The sequence below is a fragment of the Python bivittatus genome, unplaced genomic scaffold (assembly GCF_059951505.1).
Source record: "Python bivittatus isolate LINGU-HERP-01145 unplaced genomic scaffold, Pbiv_v1 ctg000330_np1212, whole genome shotgun sequence".
Lineage (NCBI taxonomy): Eukaryota > Metazoa > Chordata > Lepidosauria > Squamata > Pythonidae > Python > Python bivittatus.
In genome coordinates, this window is record NW_028277058.1 from 51319543 (window position 1) to 51343288 (window position 23746).

The window sequence follows — 23746 nt, forward strand, 5'->3', positions numbered from 1 at the left end:
AAACACAGTCCTGATTCCAAAATGTATATTTATTTACACAAGGCATTTAGAAGTCATTTCCCTGTTAAGATATATTTACAGCATTTTGAAACTGCCCTATAGCTAAAACTTTGTGCCAGCATCAGACTGACTGGCAGATAGTCTCCCTTCTTCTTGTCTTTCTCCTAGATACCAATAACAAGGAGGAACTGAGGTAAAACAAGGTCTCTACATCAATAGAAGAGAATATGTGTAGCTCAGGGTTGAACTGTGGAGTCCTTGGGATTCTCTGAGCTTGATTGTTTTCTTGCAAATGTTTCATTACCCGGCTAGGTAACATCTTCAGTACTAGCCCCAAGGACTCCAAGTTCTCTATATGATATCTGAGTGTAGTGCTAGCTAGCCTAAACAATCTAAAGATAAAAGGCAATGATAGCCTTTATAACCCACTACCCAGTTTTGGCCTTTAAAGGCCCAGCAAATTTACCATATATACTCACGGATAAGCCCATTCACAGATAAGCCAAACCCAATTTTTGGGTGTATTTTGGCACTTAAAATTCTCAGCTTATCAACAAATAGATATGGTAAGTCCAGTCATTTCATTTCCAGTCCAGACATGAATCTATTCTGCTGGAAACCTATCTTTGGATCTGCATATTCCTAGGCAGAAGCAGCTTTCCCTTTCATTCACTCCAGGTGTCTATGTTGGATGCCTTCCAGATCTGTAGACTTCAACTTCCAGAATTCTTGGCAATGACCATGCTGGCTGAGGGATTCTGGGATCTGAAGTTCATGTATGATTATCTGTAGAGAGACCAGGTTTATATGCCTGGCCTAACTGTATAATTTCTGTCCTTACTGAGCTAGCATTTCATCTAGCGGTACTTGTTCTAGTAAGCAAGGAAGAAGATCCTGGAAGCCTGAAATGTGCTGGGCCTTTGCCTGGAGAGAAGTATGTGAGGTCCCCAATCCACATTTAATCTGTTTCTTGATGGTCTTTCATCCTGTGTGTGCTTCCTTGCTTGGCTTGGGGGCTAATATGGCATGGGGGCCATAGCTGTTGTTTTTTAATCTTGCCTATTTGTATTTGTCCTTGGAAAGTATTTGTTGTTTTTGGCAGACTCTGCAGTATTATTGGGAATTTACTAAGTTCCTTCAAGGCCTCTTTGTTCAGTCAGCATTTAACTTACTTGACGTTCCATTTTCTTAAGGACTTTTCATTTCACCAAATATAACTTTAGAAAAAAGAAAGAAATGGTTAGCTATCTGGAAGCCTTCAAACTTAATCACCCATGAGAAATAACTGGCTAAAAACAATTGTTAATATGTTTGTTTTCTTAGGGCCTTCTTGAAAAGGCAATAGGGAGTAGGGAGATAGTTTGGAAAGGAGGTCACAGAAAACTCACCTTGGGCTGCTGTTGACTGTCCTCCTGAAGATCTTGAAAACTAGAAGGGGCAACAACAAACCCAGAAATCTGATTCACTCTCACCACTTTCCTGAGCAACTGCTTGGGGAAATTTTAGAAGCAGCTCTTTGTAGGGTGACTTTGTAGACTCAGTTCAAGCACAGCAAACAATCTTTGCACTACTCCAGTTTGACAATCAGACTTACCTCCTTCCATTTTTTCTCTGGTTTAGGTCAAAGGTCCTCAACGTTTGGGTCCCTAGTGGGCACATTAGGAATTTTAAAACTTGCTGTGGGTAAGGCTCCATCTTTCCATTCGATTTTCCATCCAGTAATGGCCTTTCAGTTGACTTCCAAGTACATTTTTAATCCTAAATGATACAACCAAGGTCATTAGCAGATTGTGGTATAACAATATCTTCTGGAGAATTTCCTGAAACACTATTGGGACTTCTGGAAATTAGAATCCACCAAAATCTGGATTCTCCATTCCAGTTCCATGACTTGTGGCAAGCCTAACTGAGCATTAGAAGGCCAAGTATAGATCAGGGAGAGTCAAGCTATTATGCTATCTCTGAAACACATTGGAAAGAGCCGTTTTCAATAGAAACAGCATCATTGGACAGAAAAGATGGAATGAGAAAGGAGGTTGGGAAAGCCAGCAGGCCCTGTATAATAAATACGTCTCTACCTGGCTGCCGGCAAGGAAACAGTGCCATGATGAAAGAGATTCATGCTCTGATTTATTTTTGCTTGTAGTTTTCAAACTATATTGCTGTAAAAAATGATGAATGGATCTCCTTTCAAGGTCCATGACTTTGACCTGTGTCAGATGTGCAAGAATCTTGGTCTTCCCTAATGGCAGTAGAAAGTTTTTAGTGTTTTGCTCATCCAAAAATGGAACAGACATTCTGCGCCAAAAAAAGGCAGAGAGCTTGGACAAATTCCAGCCAAAATAGCTTTGTTCCAGTGAAAACAGGAATCAGATGTATGGTCCCTCTGATAGACTAATAGCACAGTGCTATTTGCCATACATTAATTGCAGTGACATTAGATCTATATTTTCTTGTGTGCAATTGCCTTAATGGTTACCATCAGTGGCCTACGATGTCAGGCAGGAATATCACTTGTAGAAATGGCTATTGCAGAAGATGTTTTGGTTCATCTTGGTTATTCGTGAAGGTCATTAGAAAAGGCTACGTAATGTTAGCATCTGTAATACCAGGGAGAAGGGTGGTAGAAACAGATGTGACCTCTTCTATTTCTGTATTGTGGTAGAAGGTGCATATCTGAGGATGTATCTTGTCAGGATCAATTCTTACCGTTGGATATCGCTAAATAACTCTTTAATTTAGCATTCCCCAATCTGGTGCCCTCCAAATATACTGAACTTTGTTCCCATAATTTCCAGGCATGCAGAATGAACTTCCTTTCCCACATCAGCATGAAAATAGCAGACATAAATTGGGTCCCTAGTCGTGACCCAGAGGAGCCTGGGAGCTCTAGTAGTATAAGGAGAAGGAGGAGGAGTTGGGTTCAGAAATATCATCAGAACTAAAATTCCAAAGATTCCTTCATTGGAAGATACTATGACAGGGGCATAACTTCATTATAAGGACCAAGGACACGTGCACACATAAAGCTAGGTAAAGGGGATCAGTAATACTAAAACTCTAGGAAAACTGTTCTTTTCTTTTTCCAAAGAAAAATCAAAGCTCTGTATGTTTTACTTGAAATGCTTGAGCTCTGGATGAAATATTGCATAAAGTAACCTGCCAGAGGGATCACAGCTTTAAAAAACAATCTGATGGGTATATGAAAAACCACAAAAGAGTGGAGAGTGGGCAGAGGGAGGGTTAGGTTAGTGGGGTAAAAAGGTTTTCTGAGCTCTTTGTTTCAGGTTGTGGGACAAGGTTGTGGCGGCTTGATTAATTTATTTATGATTTTATTGCTGTAGTTTTGAGATTTTAAAACGTTTTTCAGGTTTGTTTTATGATCCGCTCTGAGCAGGGTTCATCTTACAGGTGCAGGTGTAAGGCAAAACAATCCTGACTCAACTCAACACACTGAAACCATAGCTATGCACACACATGTGGAAGGAGGAGTAATCTGTGCCTTGCTCTCTTATGCAACGAACAGCAGACTTGATTTCTAAGTCAGAACTCAGGGACTGGCCATAGTTAAGCTTCTGTTTCTCAGCCTACACTATCTGTATTTCATAAGGCTTTTGAGTGGAGCAAATGGAAGCCCCTGTAGACCCTGTAAGAAACCTATGGAGGAGAGGGAGATACCAAGAAGCGGTATCATGTCTACTTACTTGATGAGAAAGTTAGGCTACACACTGAACAAATAAATACAATTCATGTATGCAAGCAAAGAAACATTGAATTAGGTTTCTTGGGGCAACAAGGACCTTGGCTTTCTGATTTTATTTGATCTGGAGCACAGATTCCTGCCAGAGCTGGTGGCCTGGTAGATCTACTAAGTGAACAGCTGGTTACGGTCTGTTATTCAAACAGCCTGATATATTTAGACTTCTTTGTAGAAACATACTGCTCAGACTGATGGGGACGCGGTGGCATAGCGGCTTAATGACACTAAAAGTTGCCGGCCAGAAATGGTCGACACTTCAGCGGTTCGAGCCTAGCTCCGCGCAGCAGAGTGAGCTCCTGCTTCCTCCCCAGCTCCTGTCAACCCAGCAGCTTGAAAACTTACGTGAGTAGATAAATGGGTACTCTCACCCCAGTGGGAGGAAAAAGGCTGGTGGCATCTTGCAAAGGAGACGGGAGCAGTTGCTGGTAACGCGGAAGCCGCGCACACCCGAAAAAGGCACGAAGCAACGGAAACCCTGCCTCCTGCGCTCGCCAGCTGGGCTCTGCTCTAGGAAGGAGGCCATGGCAAACCCCTTCCGAAACACCTTGCCTTGAAAACTGCAGGGACTTGTCCAGGCAGTCGCTGCAGAATCAGTAACGATTGAATGCAGATTAAAAAAAAAACTGCTCAGACTGAGGATCTAGGCCAAGGACAGAATTTATTAGATGAAATACTATTGGGCTCTTACATAAAAGGCACATAATATATAGCTTCTGATTGCTGCAATATGCAGTAATCCCATGATTACTGATCATGTAGGCTAGAGCTGATGAGAACTGAAAGCCCACAATATTTGGAAGGCCATAAATTGCCTATCCAATCTTAAACCATCCTGAAATTGCTAGGTGTCTAAACTTCAGTATGTCGTTTTGGCTGCCTGCATTCATGACACTCAAGAGCAATGGCTGAATGATTGTCAGAACTGCTAGGTGTAAGCTCCTTACTACTCTACAACCTCTAGCCAAAGAAAATGTGTGCAATAATATATAATGAAAATGTGTGCAATAATATATAATCTTAATCTGCTTTCCCAAAAATACTGTATGTTCAAAACCTGTAGAATAAAACTTGTTGTTCATTCTACCGGAGGCCGATTTGTATGAACCAAAGTTCAGATTAAGCACAAGACCACAATTTGTATGCATGTTTCTTAGATTTATATCCTGCCTTTCCTCTAGTGTACACTGCAATCCTATTTTTTCCAATGTCAGTTCTATGGCTTATGTTGGCCTGAAAGAGAGTGAGTGGCCCAGTGTCACCCAGTAAAGAGCCATGGCTGAGGATGGACTTGAACCTGGGTCTCCCTAGTCTTAATCCTACTTTTAACTCCTGTAACTCCTACAGTACACCACACTGTTGTATAAGTACAGAGAAACATTCATTGCTCTTGCTCTTTGTATGAAATTCAACAGCAACGTGACCTTCAAACCAGCTAAATGTGTAACTAGAGACCCAGCTGACATTAAGAGGCCTGCGATCTTTTATCTTCACTGCATCTCTTACCAGGCGGGTAGATGTAATGTATTGTCACATACAGACATCATTCCTGCAAGTTCTCAGAAAGAATGTCAAGCATTTCACTGAGCTCTTGAAGTGGATGGGAAAAAGTCAAAGGGGGGACTTTGGGGGAACTTTCTCTTAGGCATTCCAAATGCCTGACCAGGCATCCCAGAGCAATCATCCTTCTGGAGAACGTTTGCTACATGGTCCTGGTGAAACAGAAAGAGAGAAATATGGCACAGTGGATGGCTCAGAAAAATGATGACATGGAATTGCATTCAGGGGGAGGATTATGTGTGACTGGGCATCAATTTAGTAAATAATCTTAGCTATATGTAATTTTTTTTTTTTTAAGTAAAGTGTCTATTAGCCCCAAGTGCTTGACAATAATTCCACTTTTTTCTTTATTAGGGCCTTCCCTCTCCTGCAAACTTCCAGATACATTTTAACCAAGATTTCTAGATGTGGCTTTTATCCATGCCAGGTGGGAATTGTAGAAGTTGACATCCTACTATACATTGGGGGAAAACACTCTACCTTTCCACCTTCCCTGTATGCAAAGCAGGGCAAGGAATTAGCATTGTGAAGTGGCTGCTCAAACTCAGTCTTCTGACATCCTCCCACGCTGAGAACTGGGGTCTAGCACAAAAGGAGAACCACAGATCGACAAAGGCAGTTTCAAAGGAGCTGTGCTTTCTATTTATATCTGCTTCTCTGTCTTTCTCCTTTGACATGAGGGACCTTCCATCCATCCGGTTTGCACTGGCCTGGGATCAGCCCCACGCCCCTGTGTTCTCATAAAAGCTCTTCAGCACCTCTTTTGTGTCTGAGCCAGTTGGCTTCCAGCTCAGTTATGTCACAGGAAAATGCTGCAAAGATACTTTTGTGGCCTTCGTTCCTGCATTCTGGGGCCAGCTGCTTCCCACTGGTGGGCACTTTTGTCTCATCCTGTCACCTGGTTCTTGGCTGTCTTCCCTCCTTGCTAGGTCAGGGTGCCATGGGGCTTCGCTGCTGTTCCATGGGGCTTTTGAAATGGGTAGAGCAGATTTTTCCCCCCTTGCTGCAAAAAGAGATTGAGATGATGGCAACAAGGAACTAGTGCTGGTTGGAAGCTGATTCTTGTGCTCCGTGCTTGGTCAGCTGGAAGGAGGAATGATTGGCCCGAGGGAAAACTGGGTGCTGCAAAGATGACAGCCATGGGGAGGCTTGTGGGGTGAGGCACAAATGCTTGGCAATGAGGAATAATACTGTGAATACTATTCAGGAGACTGAATAGGGGTCTCCTTAGTTAATCCAAATTATATCAACTGGATATTCCGAGAGAAAAGAACAAATTATAACTGGCAACCTGACTTTGCTTTAAGCACGTTCCTAGCCTGGGAAGCAGAACTGAGGTGCCTAGTTTTGCCCCCACCCCAACCCCACTTCTTTTTTCCTTCCTTGGTTTTTGCCAAGAGGAACGGGAAGACTTTTGTGGATGGCAAGAGGCTGTGGTGTTAATAAACTGGTAAACTGACAACAGTTAAGCACTAACAGTCAGCATTGAAAAATTTCCCATGAGAAGCGCAGAAATACTGGAATGCTGTAAATAACTTATGCAGCTTGTGTTTCCTGAAGAGAAAGGGGAGACAACTGGTTGGCTTTTAACCATCTGTGTGTCACAATCGCTGCGAGGTTTCTGGCCGTGTTTTCCAGTGGCTTTTAGCACTCATTTGACAGGGCCCTAAGATGAGGCATTAAGTCAAAGGGCGGCTTTCAGAGCCCTTAAACAGTTATACTAAACCTGAAAATGGATCCTGGTTATTAATTTTGCCGACTGTCTGAGGGACAACTGATCTATTGATTACACACAGCATGGTAAGACAGTGCAAGGGACCCATTTCTATTCTAAGATGCAGATTTTTAAAACCTCTACCTAATATTTTGAATCTATCAGGGTGTCAAGAATGGTGGAGGTTTTGGATGTGGGAGCTGGCTAAATGCATTATCATACAATATTGGAAGTAAAATCTACATCTGATTTGTAGCAATGAATTATTGACATGTGTTGGTTGCCAACTATGGGGTTAGCTGGTTGTTCCCCTTCGAAGAAAAAAACCCCCGCAAGAAATAAGACATTGGAGCATTATGATCCATTTTAAAAAATTGTTTCCAGGTTGTTTCCCCCTTCCTTTTCCTCTAATCTGACTTTATCCCAATTCCTAATTTTGAGGTTACTTTACTGTATATAGTTAATAACCACTCTCTCTCAGCCCAACTTACCTCACAGGCCTGCTGCTGTAGAGGAAATAGGAGGAAGGAGTCTTATGTGGCAGCCCTGAACTCCAGGATGAAAGCTAGGATATAAGTCTGCTAAATTAATAAATAAATACTACCTTTTTCTTCTGTTGGTTTAGTTTGATATAATTTTTTTAAAAAAAATGATTGTGCAAATGCTACCATCGTGTCTGGCACGTGCTTCTCTGTCAGTGTAGGGAATGTCAAAGAGAGAATTTACGCCATTCTCTGTGTCAGAACTCTTCTGAGCAAAGGTAAAAGATGCCCTCAGGTTGAGTCCTAGTGATGTATCCATGCATTTTTCTCAGCAATAAGGAAGTGGTTTGTGAATGTCTTTCTTCTGGGATGTGTTTGGACATTCCACTCTAGGATCCTACTTCCTGTTTGGTTCTTCCATCTAAATACTAATCATGTTTGATCCTGTTTAGCTTCTGGGCCCAGACAAAATCATCCTGGTGTTGTTGAGCCTAGACACTGCTGGCTTCTGTAGTGCTTCTGGACTTTACCTTCTGATGAAGTTTCCTTCTGAATAGTTTGCACAGTCCTTGAGATAAATCCCTACAGTCGTCTTAGGTCTAAGGAACTGGAAGAGGTAATATCTAGTATAAATATTAATATAAGGAACGTATTTTATCAGGGGCGAGGCTGTGCTGAATTTCAAGTTTTTTTGCTGAAAATACTACTTCCAGTGTGTGGGTATGCAGAAGTATCTCTCTAGAATGTTTTTCTATAGTTTTGCCATATTTCCCCACTATTTATGTTCGCACAATCCTGTGTAGAGCTGTCTGCCCAGTCAAAGGACCTTGTTTTATCCTCTTTCTTTTTGAATATTTTTAGGGTGTGCATTTCCTTCTCTCTTCCCAGTCCCTCCTTTCCTGCATGTGTACTTGAGTAGATAAAGTTGAGAGAAAAAAAGCAGAAGTTATACTGTTCCCAACTCCCACTTCTGTGCATTATTCCAGCCTGTAATCAACAGCTCAATTTCCAGTCTCGATTTTAAAAAGTACCTTAGAACCAGCCTTCTAAAACTGGTCTCTCTAGAGAAAAAAGCTGAGCTAGAAACATTGTCATGTTCAGGTTTTCTTCCTGCAGTGAGATTTTATTTTATTTTTTGCACATGAGAAAGTACTTAGAATCCCACCCCTCCCCCACCCCCAAGTCTGCAGTGTTACACCCCACTCAAAATCCAAGAGCAGGTGAAATAAAAACCAAGGATGCACACAGCATAAAAAAGAAAGCAACACTGAAGAATTATGTATGGTTCTTAAAAGGGGAAATGTGCCGAATGACATTAGACTGCTCTTTATTACCTTTCAGGCTCACCTACCTTTATAACCAGAGGTTATTCTCCCTACAAATGTTGATAAGAATAAAACAAACGAAAACATGTTCCCCCTTTCCTCCCTCTGAGGATACTAATGGAATGCTAACCAATTCCCTGATAGCAAAAACACAGTTTATTTTTAATTAGAAATAACAAAGTTGAATTGACCTCCGTTTTTCCCAGCTGTCTTTTTTCCATCATAGCAGCTTACAGGCCATATCCCCCTTGCTGATCTTCATCGACACCTGCATGTGACTTGTCTGCGTGTCTGAAAAGCTATATCCACACTGCTGGGTGTTATCATTTACTGATACAGGCAATCATCTAACAGGCAGCTCTTTTAAAGTAGGTTGGAATATAATATTCCCAACCCAATGCGGTACCCAAAAAGTGGCTTCAGGTGTGGATCAGTACTTCTTTTCATAGCTTCAGCAGTCTGCAAAACCAGTTTGATCAAAAGAAGCAGGATAAAGGAAACAGCTATAGCTCACGAGAAAGGAATCGCTCTGCATGGATGGTCAATGCACAGATGCACAGGGAGGCTGTGGAGATTAGCCCATACTTCAGAAAATCCATATGACCTCCCTCTACTTTCTAGTTTCCTTTTTTTTTTTTTTTAATTTGGGGAGAACTAAACAAAAGTAAAAAAAAAAAAAAAGTAATATGCTATCCAATAGTTCACCAAAGATAATTATGATTGAAGTGTTTTAGACCAGGGTTCCTCAACCTTGGCAACTTTAAGACGGGTGGACTTCAACTCCCAGAATTCCCCAGCCAGCAAGGTTGAGGAACCCTGTTTTAGATTACCCAGTTCTACAGTAGAACAGAATCCTTAGACCAATGCTCCACTTCAGTGCACAACGATTTCCCTTTCCCTTCCCTTACTCATACTGATAGGAAAGGTCATTTTAATATTTAATTTTCCATAATGATGGGAGCAAAGGTACAACAGTGCCCAGTGGCACTGTGATAAATTAAAGTGGTAGGTCCATTCTGTTGAGTAATGACATCTGCACAGCTGCTGCCGTTACTGTCATCAACCCTGCCTGAATCAATGCTTCTATGAACCACAGCTGTAACATCCTGAATTTGCTTAGCTGCCATTTTCATTTTCCACAAGGCACTGGAGTGACTTGTGTTGTGGCTCTACTGGTTACATGTACATGAAGATCGACATTTTCATCAGAACTAGCTAACGCAGCATCTTCCTTCCCAATATTCAAGTCATCCCATAATTCTTAATGGTCAAATCTAATAAATCCCAAATTGTATTGCAAGAGAGATTAATCTTGGGACTGTTTCTGCATCTCCATTTTGAAGGGTTCTCTGCCAGCTGGGTCAAAAGTAGCTGTTGCCGAACGATGCATCACATCTGTCAGTTTCCCATTGCTTCTTGTCCCTACAGCTCTTTCCTGTCTCCTTGTGGCATTAATTCTGTGTAGACCTTAAATCTTGGATGGGAAAACCAAGCAAAAGGGCTTTTCTCCAGCTTTTCCAAAAAAGGCTCCACATCCTACCAGCATTAGTGCATTCAGGTTTTTCAAGCTAGACAGCAAGCTGAATGTTGAGGAAAAGGCAGTAGAGTGCATATATTCTTACCAGCTGTACTAACAATCAGTCTGGTAGGGTTTCCTTTTGCACAGACTTGGCCTTCAACCGTTTGTATTGTTCAAGATGCCAAGATTGGCAAAAGTATTGTATTCAGACCATGTAGCCTCCACCTGGTCACTCAGTGCTGAAACAACTGGTCTGCATGCCCCTCCCTTCCCTTCTGGCTTGTTCTCCTCCAACCCATCTTTGTGGGCAGGAGAAGACCCTTGGAAAAGGAAGCCAGGGTAGACCTTCCCTCCTTCCTCCTTCCTCCCTCTTCCATCTCCCCAGCTCTTTTCCTTCTCCATCTCATCCCACCCCATCCCACCCCATCCCATCATCCAAAGCCGGGGCAAAGGAAATAGAAAACAATCAGCCGGATGTGCACAGCAAAGACAGAGAAAGAGATGGCTACAGGGGACAGCTACAGGGAGGGTTCAACAAAGTCAAGATGGCAGCTGCAATTGCACAAAGAAAACCCTACACTTTTTTAATGTGTCTGTAAAGCGGGGTGGTGTCAGAAATCTTGACTCTTTGATGCCAACTTCCAGACGTCCCTGGATGGCTGGCAGGCAAGAGAGTGAGTAGGTGCTGACCTTGCTCCATTAAAGGAGCAGGGAAAGAATGAAGCAGAAGTTCCTGATGATGCTGTATGATCCTTCCCCTTCTCCCTATCTGTCTTAAGACACTGAAGTAGCAGCAACAGCAGCAGCAGCCTGTATAGGGGACAAAAAAAAAGGGGGGGGGGAGAGTAGAGCTATCTCAGCTAAAGTGTACACTGTGAATGTCCTTCTGTTCTTGGTTGATAGCAAACCACCATCATGCACAGATACCACTTCCTAATCCCCGGCATTTGAGAGTTTTAAAGTGGAGTTTTCAAGATCTAAAAATAGGAGATAACTGTGTGTGTGGGCGGGGGGGGGGGGGGGGGACACAGACATAGTGTACTTTTGGGCCAAAATGGAGAAATAAATACATCAAACCTAAATGATGGTGGAGGCGAAGTAAATTGGCTGATCTCCCTTCATTTCCTGCTACCACCCATAGTGGGCAGTATTTGTTGCCAGTGTCCAGATTATCCACCCCCACTAGTTTCTTCTTTTTATCACGATCCCTCCACTGAGATTGACGGGTGAGGACATGCTTACACCAGATGTTAGGGGATCTGTGATGGAGCTCTTCTCTGCAGGGGAAGGAACTTATAAGCTGTATCTCAACCAACCCTTGCTAACTAGAGAATCTGGGGCTATAATTCCTGTATAAAAATGTCTTGCCAAATCCCCAATATGCTTTATTTGGAAAGAGACCAAAGGATCTCTTGTTGGGGAGAGGATTGAGATGGGGAGAGCAGAACTGGATCATAAGAATACTATCCTATACGTTTCTGTTGAGGAGTAAACCACTGATTTTCATGGGTCTTACTCCAAAGAAAATGTGTTAATAAAACCAGTAAAACAATATTGGTGGAAGGCACTCCACAAAAGTATTTGTCTCTGGAATTACCATGTAATTCAAAATAAACTAACAATGTTCGAATCACTCTTTCATGTCAGTGAACGCATAGTTGAAGGTCATATTAATTTGGCATCAGATGAAAGTTAACTCTAGGTTGGAATGGGATTTGCTAGGAAGAGAACTTTTTTTCTTTCTAACCAAATCAGCTAGGGAATCAAAGGATCATCTATAAAAAGGAATCTCCCATACTTCCTTGGCAAGGAGTTGTGTAACTGCAGAACAAATGTTGTGGTCCATAAATGTGGCTGATAGGAGTTATGCTCTAAAACAACTGGAAAGCAACATGTTGCTTAGCTGGAGTATCAGCTTGTTGGCCACTTTGGAAGCTGCCCCACACCAAAAACTCTCCCTGGCATGGGGGTCAGGAGGTTAGGTGAGCCTGTGAGATATAGTCATTACAATCCTTGGCTGCCATTTTTCCTCTTTCTTCTCAATTTTTATTTTGTATTATTAAATTGATGATTTTTGTGTTCCCCTCTCAAAGTCGATCATGCAAGATGGAGGGGGCTGTATGAATTGAATTAAATAAAAATAAAATGTAATACATTAAATAAAAGTGAGCCAAATCCTCATGCAGCTCTTCAGCAAGAGTTGTAGAGATGAATGGGATAAGGTTCCAAGAATTCCAGCAAGTGAACCATTTCCCATTTAGAATCAATGTATCTCCATGGGTTTTAGGGCAGAGACGTTCTGAGTTTCTTTCTAATAGGCTTCCTTTGATCTGGCAGAGAGGTGGAAGTTTGCAACTGGCTGTTTACACAATGTCTCCTGAATCTTTATCAGTCTGGGAACCAACTAGTACATGGTTCTATCATGCATCCTGTACTGTGGAACTCCTGAACAGAAAATCAGTAGTTCCATAACTGAACTGTGGATTTTTTAATACTGATCTATCAACAACAAAATAAGGAAGTTCTGAGTAGACGGTAGCCCTCACTCCTTGCATTCTGCTTTCTCTGCAGGTCTTGGTTTGGACTGGCTGAAGAGCTGCCATTCTAAATTAATCTCAGCTTTCAGTCTTTGGGACACAATTAGCAGGCTTTAATTGTGAGTATGACTGAAGGGTAACCTTTTAAAATCCTTGCTATTTTGTTCTGGTACTTCATTTTTGTCACAGACCTACATTTTCTTATACTAGAAGAATGCTACAACAAATAATTTCATAATGTTTTCACTGCAAGAAAACCTACCTGGTCTGAGAAATGACTACTCTACTCAGACAGAAGACAATTAAAAATCCTGCCCTGATGAACCCTACTTTACTTTTTTCCTCAGAGAAATAGTGATTATGAATCCCTTCAACACAGTAGCTGGAAGTGATGGAAATTGTAATTCAATGTGTATGGGGCTGCCAGGCTGGTCAAGACAGGGTTAGATAAATTCCAAAGCTTCATTGGGTTTGAAAAATAAAAAGAGTAGTCCATGTTTGAGGAATAATTATACTCAAGCTTGGATTTAGAGCATAGCATTATACTTAACTCTCTCTTGACAAAAGTGAGAGACCAACCTTTTAGCTTTGTCTTGTGTCCAATAAGTATTCTCCTCAGGCAAACATTCTTGGAGGACATTCTTTTACATCATCTTCAGTTCTTAGAAATCTTCATTCCAAGCTCTATTTGTTTGTCAGATAGCTCCAAAAAGTTAGTGTTATCATCAAAAGAGAATAGTGGAAAGGCATTTTTTATACTGCAAATGATATACTCCCATATTTTTGCAAAAGATTCCCATATTTTGTGTGTGTGTGTGTGTGTGTGTGTGTGTCTGAGAGAGAGAGAACCCTCTCAAATTGTTAAATATGCCTTTAAAAAAGAGAGAAAAATGTCTCTTTGGGTTTTTAAATCTGTTTTCCACAAGGAGTAAAATCTGTCATGGGTCATCTACCATGAAGCTTAGCTTTGAAAGCTTGATTCAAAGTGAGACTGACTCTTAAAGCCAGCACGAGTCAAACAAACAGTGCCTTTGCAATATCAACTGCTCTGTTAGGCTGAAAACACAAAACTTGAATAGCATCTTTTGTTGATGATGGCACTGCCTTTTCTGAAATATCTCAGCCTTGGGCAAAGACTGCAGCCCTCTTTAGAAGCATGAAATCTAGACAATTTCATGCATAATTTGAGGCTTTGGAGTGTAAGGCATGTCTAGAGATGCTGGATAATGCAATGGTTTTGGAAAAGAGGGTCCCAACTGGTGTTGTGTGAAGTCCCCCCCCCCCATTGTTCATGATGATTTCTGACAACCTGCATGCTATCATCATGCACTCAGGACACAGATCTACAATATTTAATTTTTATTTGAGAGTATTTCATCTGCAGTCAGTTTAATGCCATGTTTAGTCATGGCACTGAATTTCTGAATGGCTTGTGTGATAATGCTAGCAGGACAGGACCTCCAGACCAAAATCAGGGATCCCAAATGAGCAAGTGATGAGTGCAGTCACAAATATGTCTGGAATCAGCACGTCAATTGATGCTGGTCTTTGCAGGCTGTAGCATTCTTTATTTCTAATTATTTTTTTAAATAATGGCCAAGCTAAATGCATGTGATCAGGCCTGGGGCTCCCAGGGGAGATTTTACGATGGCTCCCTTATTCCTGTTATCCCCTCCTATTTTGTGTGTTTTTACAGTTTTTTATGTGTAATTGTTTTTATGTATTTATTTTTTAAATTGTTGTACGCCGCCCAGAGACGCCTCATGTGAGATGGGCGGCTATATAAATATGATTAATAAAACAATAAATAAATGTCAAGTCTATTCTTCATCAATGCCTAGTTTAAAAAAAAAAGCCAAAAAGCTATCTTGCATTTTTCATGAGCTCACTTGTAAAATGTTAAATTGGAAGTGCTCGTTGTTCCGTTTTCCCCCACCAGAAAATGTTTCCCTGTCGGTGAGTTTCATGCACTGATCAATTGTGCGCACTTTGCTTTGCCTTCTTGCACCTTTTCCCCACCAAATGGGTTAGGGTGATCGATCAGTGATTGACAGTTACTTCTGTGCCCATGATGCAGTCACAACAAGGATATCGCACCCATTGAGGATGTCTGCAGTGGGCAAAAACTTTTCTGACAGGAGACTGGGCAAAAAGGAATAAGAGCTGCTTGTTGATTTTCTTTGTGTGCCCCAGCTAATAAATCATAACCATAATCATCTCTAAAATTCTTTTAAAGTTCTTTTTATTATTCTCATCATTTCAGCTTTAATCCTTTTATCTCCTATCTGTTATCTGTGTAGAGTAGTTCTTATGTGACCATCATGACCTTTCTGTATTTTGGAAAAGGAAAAAGGAATAAACAGTTTTAAAAAATGAAAATACAGATTATCCTGATAAAGATACACATTGCATTTAAGATGCACTCGGCCAAATAAATTCTATTTCCAGTGCATCTTGAACACATTTTTTAAAAAGTGTAAACCATTTCTGACAGTTCTGCTATAATTTCCTATAAAAGGAGGAAAGAAGGTCACTGGGGGTTCACTTTCAAGTATTTCTTGATTTATTTTATTTAAATCTTTATAGGCCATCTTTAGGATTAAAATTCTTCCAAGACAGCTTCCAATAGTCAGCATAAAATACAAATAAACTTCAAGTAAAGCAACCATGAATAAGAGCCAATAATAATAATAATAAACCATCTGGCTCAGAGCAGGATTTACAAATAGGAGGGGTGCAGAAATTCTCCACTGCTCCGACTCCCCACATTGCTAGAAACTGGTTAATCTCCTAGTATGCGGTTGAGGCCAGAAGTAGCCACCTTTGGAAAAGACATTCCTGAGGAGGAAAGAAGTTTCTATTGGGGAGGGAGTGATTATTCAAAGAGGAAGAGTTAATGGCCTTCCTACCTACTTCTTGTGCTAGGGTTTAAATGGACTGCCACCACTTTATGGGAAATCAGTTCAACTCTTAGTCAGACACATAGGTCACGCTACTGTAACAGTGGCCCCAAACATCTGCTTCAGAAATTATATGAGAGGTTTATTTAAATGAGTTTTGCCAAAATTGCTCATGAACATCTTGTTTCCATAAGTGCCTTTTGTGGGGAGGGGGAAGATAATAAAGGGGTGTATGTGTGATATATGTGTAATATGTGAGACCCAGTTTGGTGTAGTGGTTAAGGCATCAGGTGTCAGGCCTAGCCCAAGGAACTCCAAGAGACCATGTAAATTCAGTCCAGCTATGTTTATTAGCTACAACCTCTAGCAAGAAACTTCCCAGACTGAAACCCCAACTCCCAAGTAATGCCAGCCACAACACTGTGAATTCCTCAGGGAGGTGCCAGTCTAATCCTCTTGTATCTCCCACACTCCTCAGGAGATGTAAAAAAATGTTTTTCTCCCTGAGCCTGGCCTTCATAATTCCATTCCATCACACCAGGCTAGAAACCAGGAGACCGTGAGTTCTAGTGCCACCTTAGGCCCAAAGCCAGCTGGATGACCTTGGGCCAGTCTCTTAGCCCTAGGAAGGAGCCAATGGCAAACCACGTCCAAAAAAACTTGCCAAGAAAACTGCAGGGACTAATCCAGGAAGTCACCAGGAGTCAACACTGACTCAAAGGCACAGACTCACATACATGTGTGATAAGAAAAGTCCACGTACAACATTCAAAGCGTACAAACTGGGTGCAAATCCACATTTTGAATGAATTTTTACAATGGATTATAAACTCTCCAAGTCTACTGCTTCCTGCCGGGAGCAGGAATTCAAAAACAGAATGCAAATCTCTTAAGGGGTCAGAATTTTTCTACTTCTTTCACTGGGGTATATTGTCCAGTATCAGTGGCAGGAATTCTATCCATTTGCTGTATAATGCCCAATTGTGGATACACTGATCTCTAAAATAATCCTTATTCAAAAATATATATAAAAAAACAATAATTTCATTTAGAGGGCACTTAACATGGTGGGAACATCAGTGAACATTTATTCAAAAATATGTAAGTTGGCAATCATTTCATTAATTAAAAAATTAGAATTAGATAACATTCAATATGGCTGGAAAACCATTGCATTTAAACCAAGGAAGTCCAATAGAAGAAATGGAACTCAAAGGTAAATTATCTTATTAAGGATGCAACGATAGAATAGCTAGAGTAGATTCATATATTCATGTATGATCGCTTTTCCAATGTTGACCTTTCCAGATGTACGGCAGCTACAATCTCAGAATTCTGTGTCATGTGGAGACACCTCGATGGGGAAGATATAAAATCTATCGCTGTGCTTGCATCAACCTCAAATACCTGTATGATGAAAATGTCCATGCCCATCCCCTTTTCATGCCAAACATTTGAAGAGATGTATCTCTGTCATCTCAGACACATGCACTTTATGTATACCCATGACACAAGTAGGGAGTGGCAAAAATGGTCATAACCACTGTTTTCCTCTCAACAATACAACCAGGGTCAAGGGGGATTTTCAGAGTTACAAGAATGGAAGGAAATGATTAACTTCCTTCTCCATCCATCTCCTCATCCCATTACAGATCAACACCTCTTCCCCAGCAGAAGCCATCTGCACTTTAAGAACCTGCGCGTTCAATGCAAAAAGACACTCACGTCATGGGAAGTTTGGCTTCAGATCTGAAGCATTTGTCAACTTTAATGCTTCAAATTCTTGGCAGAACCTTATTATTCTTGTAGTCTGGCATTAGGGATCAGCATGGTTGGATCTCAAGTGCAGAGAAGGCCTGCCAAGCCTGCATCTATGGAACCACCTTCATCATTTGCTACAGCAGCCACTCATTTCACCTCCCACTTGGCAAATTTTTCTAGGCAGCAGCAGCTCTGAATGGGCTGAAGCTAGGTCAGCACTTAGTACTACTCTTTGCCAGCCGCCTCCCAGGTTAGATGACCCAAATGATTTGAGGTTTGCATTTGAATAATCTAACACCATGATTGGGCCATACTGAGGCTAGCTGAATGCCAGCTCAGCTTCACTCGGTATAATTGATACTGCCTGTCCAAAACCATCTCTGATCCATCTGTGGGTGGGTGAGAAAGTAATGGTGGCACTACTAAGAGAAGTATAGAGGTTTATCCCATGCTTGACAGAGGGGAGCAATGCCAAAGGTCCACTGGACTTTGACACAACAACCTTAATTTCTGCTAGGCTGGGTTCACACTAAACCTGAAATCCGGGCTAACAAAGCTTAATTGCTGTTTTGCCATGACATGATGGCTTAATGTGATGGCCTAGTTCACAAAACATGTTAGAACAATGGCAGGGCTTCCACAACACATGGAATTACAACCTACCCATCTCCCTTTCAGTCTGTCTGTCAGGTTTGTGAACCCAACCCTCTATCCGTTTTAGTTAGAAATGGAAAGGATTTACAAAAAGAGATGACTGTATTATGCTACAGCAAGGATGGACAATCCACAGATTACCTAAGGGCCTCTAGCTCCATATTTGCAACTCAAAAGCACTGATTTTGGGATAGTGTGATGTTTTTTCCCCATTTTAATTTTAACAAAGGCACAGAGTAGGTGTGTAAAAGGCCCACAAGGATTAACACCTTTATTAAACTGTAACTTCTCTCCAAACCCTGTCTAAAGACCAAAACAAAACAAAAAAAATCTGAAATAGTCTCACTCCTCCCAGCATCCTAGAGTCACTACATCTGCTTTGCAAGGAGGAAAAGTGAAGTTTAGGTAAATGCAATGCAAAGATGATGGGAATTCACAATCTTTGGGTCTCAGAGTAACCTGGTTTTGACATCCCTCTAGCCACTAGTCCACAATACCTTTTATCTAGGGTTCATCTGGGTTTTGTAAAGAGCACATTCCAGCAAGAAACAAAAGCCATAAAGAGACTGCTTCAAAGCAAATGGCTTGGCTATGGAGATAAAGAACACATTTTTTTCCCCTGACAAACTTAGCTTTCCCATGATAGGTCTGCAATCAGCAGTTTGGTTCACAAGCGATAAGCGTAAACAAAAAAATGAGTAGACCTCACTCCACTGATGGCTTAAAGCTTTGCTTGAGGGAAACGAAATCCCTGTGTATTTAAATTCTCAATTTTCAAGCAGAATGAATCATGGAGCATACTGTGATGGTGTGTTTGGAATACAGTATGTTAATGTGTGTGTTTTTTGTTGACTAACAAAGAAAAATTCAATAGTAGTGTTCTACTCATTAGCAGTCTTTTTTAGTTGGGTTCAATATTTTAAGAAGGCCTGATTTTAGTTATTGAGATCTGGAATCTCTTCTAAATTAGACAAGAAAGAAAGAAAGAAAGAAAGAAAGAAAGAAAGAAAGAAAGAAAGAAAGAAAGAAAGAAAGAAAGAAAGAAAGAAAGAAAGAAAGAAAGAAAGAGCTCCTCCTAGATTCTTTTAATCTTTGTATCTTCCTTACACTGCAGACACATTTTTAAAGATTTCTTTGTGAAAACTGCTTTTCCTCTGTCTCTCATCACCTCCCACATCTATACTCTGCTGGGTCAACAGTGCGATTTTACTCAAGCTGACTTACATCTGAGATTCATCATACATCCACAAGCCAGAGAAGACCATCATGGAGGTCTAATGAGCTTTACAGTTAATCAGGCTGGAGAACCCCCTTATAGATAGGATTTGTTAAGGCAAAGCAAAATACCTGTGTATGTTTGTTCATTTGTAAGAAATGCAAGGCATTCTACTTCATGACAATAAAAAGGAGGTGGGATAAAAGGGAATTGACCCCTCCTGGTGGCCAGGTTTTGGACAGTTTGATCCCTATCACTCAACTGGTGGGATCCAGGAGTGGAAAGACTGTTAGCTTCTTGCAGGGAAAAGCTGCAGCTTATGCATTAGGAATTGTGCATGTTAGGGCAGGACCAAGATTACAGGCAACAAGACTCTACTTGAGGATTTCATTCTCTAGGAGGTCTAAGGTTGCCCAATTGAAAGAACATTTATACAACTTTCACTCTCATGCAATACTGTAATATGAAAGATGGGTGTTGCAGTTTCTTCTATGTCTTGATCTGTAGGCTTCCATCCCAGATATATCTTGTTGGCTCCTTTTGGAAAGTGAATGCTGCTGGACAACATCAGCCTTTGGCCTGATCCAGCATAGTTCTTCCATGTATCTTCAGCTGACAAGGAGCATTTCTCTACTCTTCTTTTGGGCTGCAATTTTGTTTGACCTTGGATTCTTACTGTTTCCTCTTGGAGAAACATCCACCTTCTTTGTGAGCTGTGGTCTGAAGTGGAACAATCCAGGAACAACTAATCTGTTGGTTATGTGAGATTGGCCTTGATTCCCTTATAAAACCATGTGTTCAATCAACACTCTCCATTTCTCTTACTATAAAAGAATTATGGCAAGCTTAGTGGTGTGGCCTGCCCATATTCTTGAGTTATCTTAAAGCTGCGTTCAGCATTTCAAGGATTCCAGGAAGTTATTTTTGCATCATTACCATTCTTGAAGCTATGGAAATAAATTCCATGACCAGCAGTAGGGAGGCCTGTGGTATGGAAAAAATCAAGAGATGCCAGGGGAATTTCTCTCACATCATCCTTCCGTCCTTTTCTTCTTCTGTGGGACTAAAAAATAATTCTCTGGCTATATGAAAAGGAAGGGGAAATTTCTGTTCAGAAGTGTTCTGTTTTAACAGAATTCTCAAATCCGCCAGCTGGCTCAGTGTTAACTACTGTTAAACCCACACATGGATACCTTTTGGAACTACAGTAAATACTAAATGAAGGAAATTTTACATATGAATATATTGGCAAGCCTGAACATAGTGACCCTCATAGTCATTTCCACCATAATTTTTGTCTGCTTTAACATTTTGTAACATGTGAAACAGGAACCACGTGTCCTCAGAACAACAGGATAGAAAGTAGCCATCCTTGAATATATGGGAGTGTCCTGTTCTAATTGGCAGCTGAGGATAGGTTTCAATTTTGTTTTAAGGAAAAAATACATAAATTAGGGAAATGGTGTACACAATGCTTACATTATGGAAAAACTAATACATAATGTGTATTGTAGAGGCATACATACTACTCAAATATGCTAATTTTTATAGCTTAAAGAAGTGTGCAGAAAGTGGGACAATATGAATTATGCAGAACTGATCAGGACCATAAATAGACTGATATAGTAAACATTCTTAGAGTGATTCAGCTCATCCAAGCTGGCCATTAAATTCTTTGCAAAGGAAGAGGTATTATGACTTCCTGCTCAGAATGAGGGTTTGCATTAGCAACGAAAGACTTGTCTCATTTTGACTTTTCTCCAATTCTCTTTTATTTGTTAATTGAATTTTATTCTGCATTTCTGCCAGAAAAATGCTCAGAGTAGATAAAAGGAATAAATTAAAATACTAACAGGATTATAATTAAAACAAAAGAAAGAAACCCATTAGCAAACCCATTTTAGAATAGATTAATGAAATGAAATAAATAGTACACACCAGTTAAAACCGGCAGCTGAATATCAGAAACTTGGCTGAATGAAAATATATTTCAGAACAGCAGTAGGACGGAAGGGAGACTGGCTTTCCATGGTTGGCAACTTCAACAAAATCAGTGAAGTTCTGCCTTATCATGGGTGGGGCATACACTTGTTCATACCATCCTTAGTCAATAGTTCAGCTGCAGAATTCTGGATAGCTAAGACAACTTTCAAAAATTGTCCTCTGCAGAGTATGATATAGTTGGACAAATGGAACATCAAGTCACCCTCCAGAAAGGATTTTTCTTGGAATGAATGCAATTAGCACCTGAACTTGAGATGTGCAAAGGTATTTCTGATCACTGTCGACAGGGGAACTCAGTTCAGGAATACTCACAAATTACAGAGCTAAGTCTTCAAGGGAAGTGCAAGTACGTTCGGTACAGGTTGAGTCCCTTGTCCTGGACCTGCCTCTTGATTTTTCTAATGTTCAAACTGCTTTCACTCTTTTTGCCCATTTACTATATCAGATATGGCCATGTTCCAAAACATCCACTTCACCCAGTCAGATCTTATCCATGATGTTTATATCATACAGTCACACTAAAGGGATAATAATCACCATTTGGAGAATAGAGAGACCACACCTATTTTTCTTTTCAGGAATTACCTCATATCTTATAAACCGTTGAACCAGGAAAATACTAGCAAGACTTCATGACATCATGAGTCCCTTCCACATTGGCCAAACATGGCTTGGCTACTGCAGCCAATCAGTGCTTGGGAGGTATATTCAGTGCTGCCAGGTGGTGTCAGTGAGTTTTCTTATGGAGATCAAGATCAGACTGAAGAGAAGCAGCTTGGCATTTTCCAGAGGCTTTGGACAACCTTCCCCAATCTCTTACCACAGCCTATCCTGACTGAGGAGTTGAAATACAATCTACCTGGAGGGTAGCATGTTGTTGTTACCGTAGTCAAAATATCAAAAAGGATGTTAGTGCCACTTTCTGAAATGATCCTACAAGGATCTGAACCATCATAAAATGGAGCTTCCACTTCCTATCCCAGTAAAGGAATGATATTGAAAGCCACTACCTGATTCTGGAGCCATTCCCCCTGCCCAAATTAGAAGAGTAGAAGTTGTATAAATTTTGGCAAATAAATAAATTCTGCCAAGACAAGAAAAACAGTTTCTACAGCATACAATATACTTCTGTGGACAAACAATGTAGTACAGCCAGGATTATATATATTCCTAACACTCCCTATGTCTACTTCCTTATCTTCTGGTCCTTTGGTGTAGGCCTACATGGAGGTGGTAACTATGCCTGCTCAGTGGTTCACTTTCTCCAAACATAGCTTTTTTCCCAAATCTAGTTCTTGTGTTTCTGCATATTAAGTAGGTCTGTTGTTTAAAGTCCATAGCTTTATAGTTAACCCTCTATTGCCTCTTTGAAGGATCCCAAAAAGATTACCACCTACATATGCAGTATGAATCATTATTGGAAGTATTCTGTGAACAACAATGTACTTCTGAAGTATTTCTAGAATTCTTGGCTGGGCTTAATACCATGTCAAAGACAGCATGTGAATGAATTTCAAAGTTTGAAGTATGGAGCCTCTAAAGCTCTCTTTGATAGCCTAAGTCATTCTATAGAAGGCCCAGCCTAAGAACAGTGATGAAACAGTCCAGTCTAGTATAGTTCCTTTATTTCATTACACCTTATAGACAGAATCTTGCCAAACTCACTCTATACTACAGCAACTAGTGGATATACCCTGGGAGATTCTAGGGAGTGGCTATCCTGAATCTCTTTCTGTTCTCACGCTTCCGCTACAAACTGTGCTGCCTCTTGTCTCCTCACGCCTCCTGAAATGCACACCCTCCTTCCTGATAGCCTTGATCTCCCACATCACTCTCCTCCTTGTAGATACATTCCATCACCGAAGGCCAGTTGGAGCTGGCTAGGTTGAATCACCTCTACATGTCAATTATCAGCATTCACAAAGAAACCCTGATGAAGTTGTTGTCTATGCAGCTCAGATTCTTTCAAAATATAAGAATTTGCTCTTTTGGGTTTTCTTGGCTTCTAGGAACTACCTGATGCTTGAGCTCCTTTTTTCATACCGTTGTTGTACCATAATTTCTTGTCTTCATTCTGTTTTGGCAGCCACTTAGATTTCCATTTCTACTTTTCCACAGTATACTTGCAACAACCACCACAAAAGAGGAGAAACAGATTATTTTTTCACATGCATAACCTCTCCTGAGGTCACTCACCTTCTCTATGCCGGAAGACAGGCAGCCTTCTCCTAGACATCTGGCTACTAAAACCTTAAGCATGACACCCAGATCCCTTCCAAAAGTTGCCACTGAATTATACTTTTAATGTGATCAAGTA

The 23746-nt window shown here is 40.8% G+C and overlaps 1 protein-coding gene across 7 annotated transcripts in view; it reads left to right on the forward strand.

Annotated features, from left to right (window-relative positions):
* The window catches only part of CALD1 (caldesmon 1), a 191581-nt gene that overhangs the window by 49810 nt on the left and 118025 nt on the right, over positions 1 to 23746 (forward strand). For 6 of the 7 annotated variants that reach the window (XR_015796278.1, XR_015796277.1, XM_088141303.1 and 3 more), the window contains exon 2: positions 12929 to 13013. The exons of the other annotated variant lie outside the window; for it this stretch is intronic. The gene's annotated coding sequence lies outside the window, so the exon portion shown is untranslated. The remainder of the gene's footprint in view (positions 1 to 12928; positions 13014 to 23746) is intronic. 7 annotated transcript variants of the gene reach the window in all.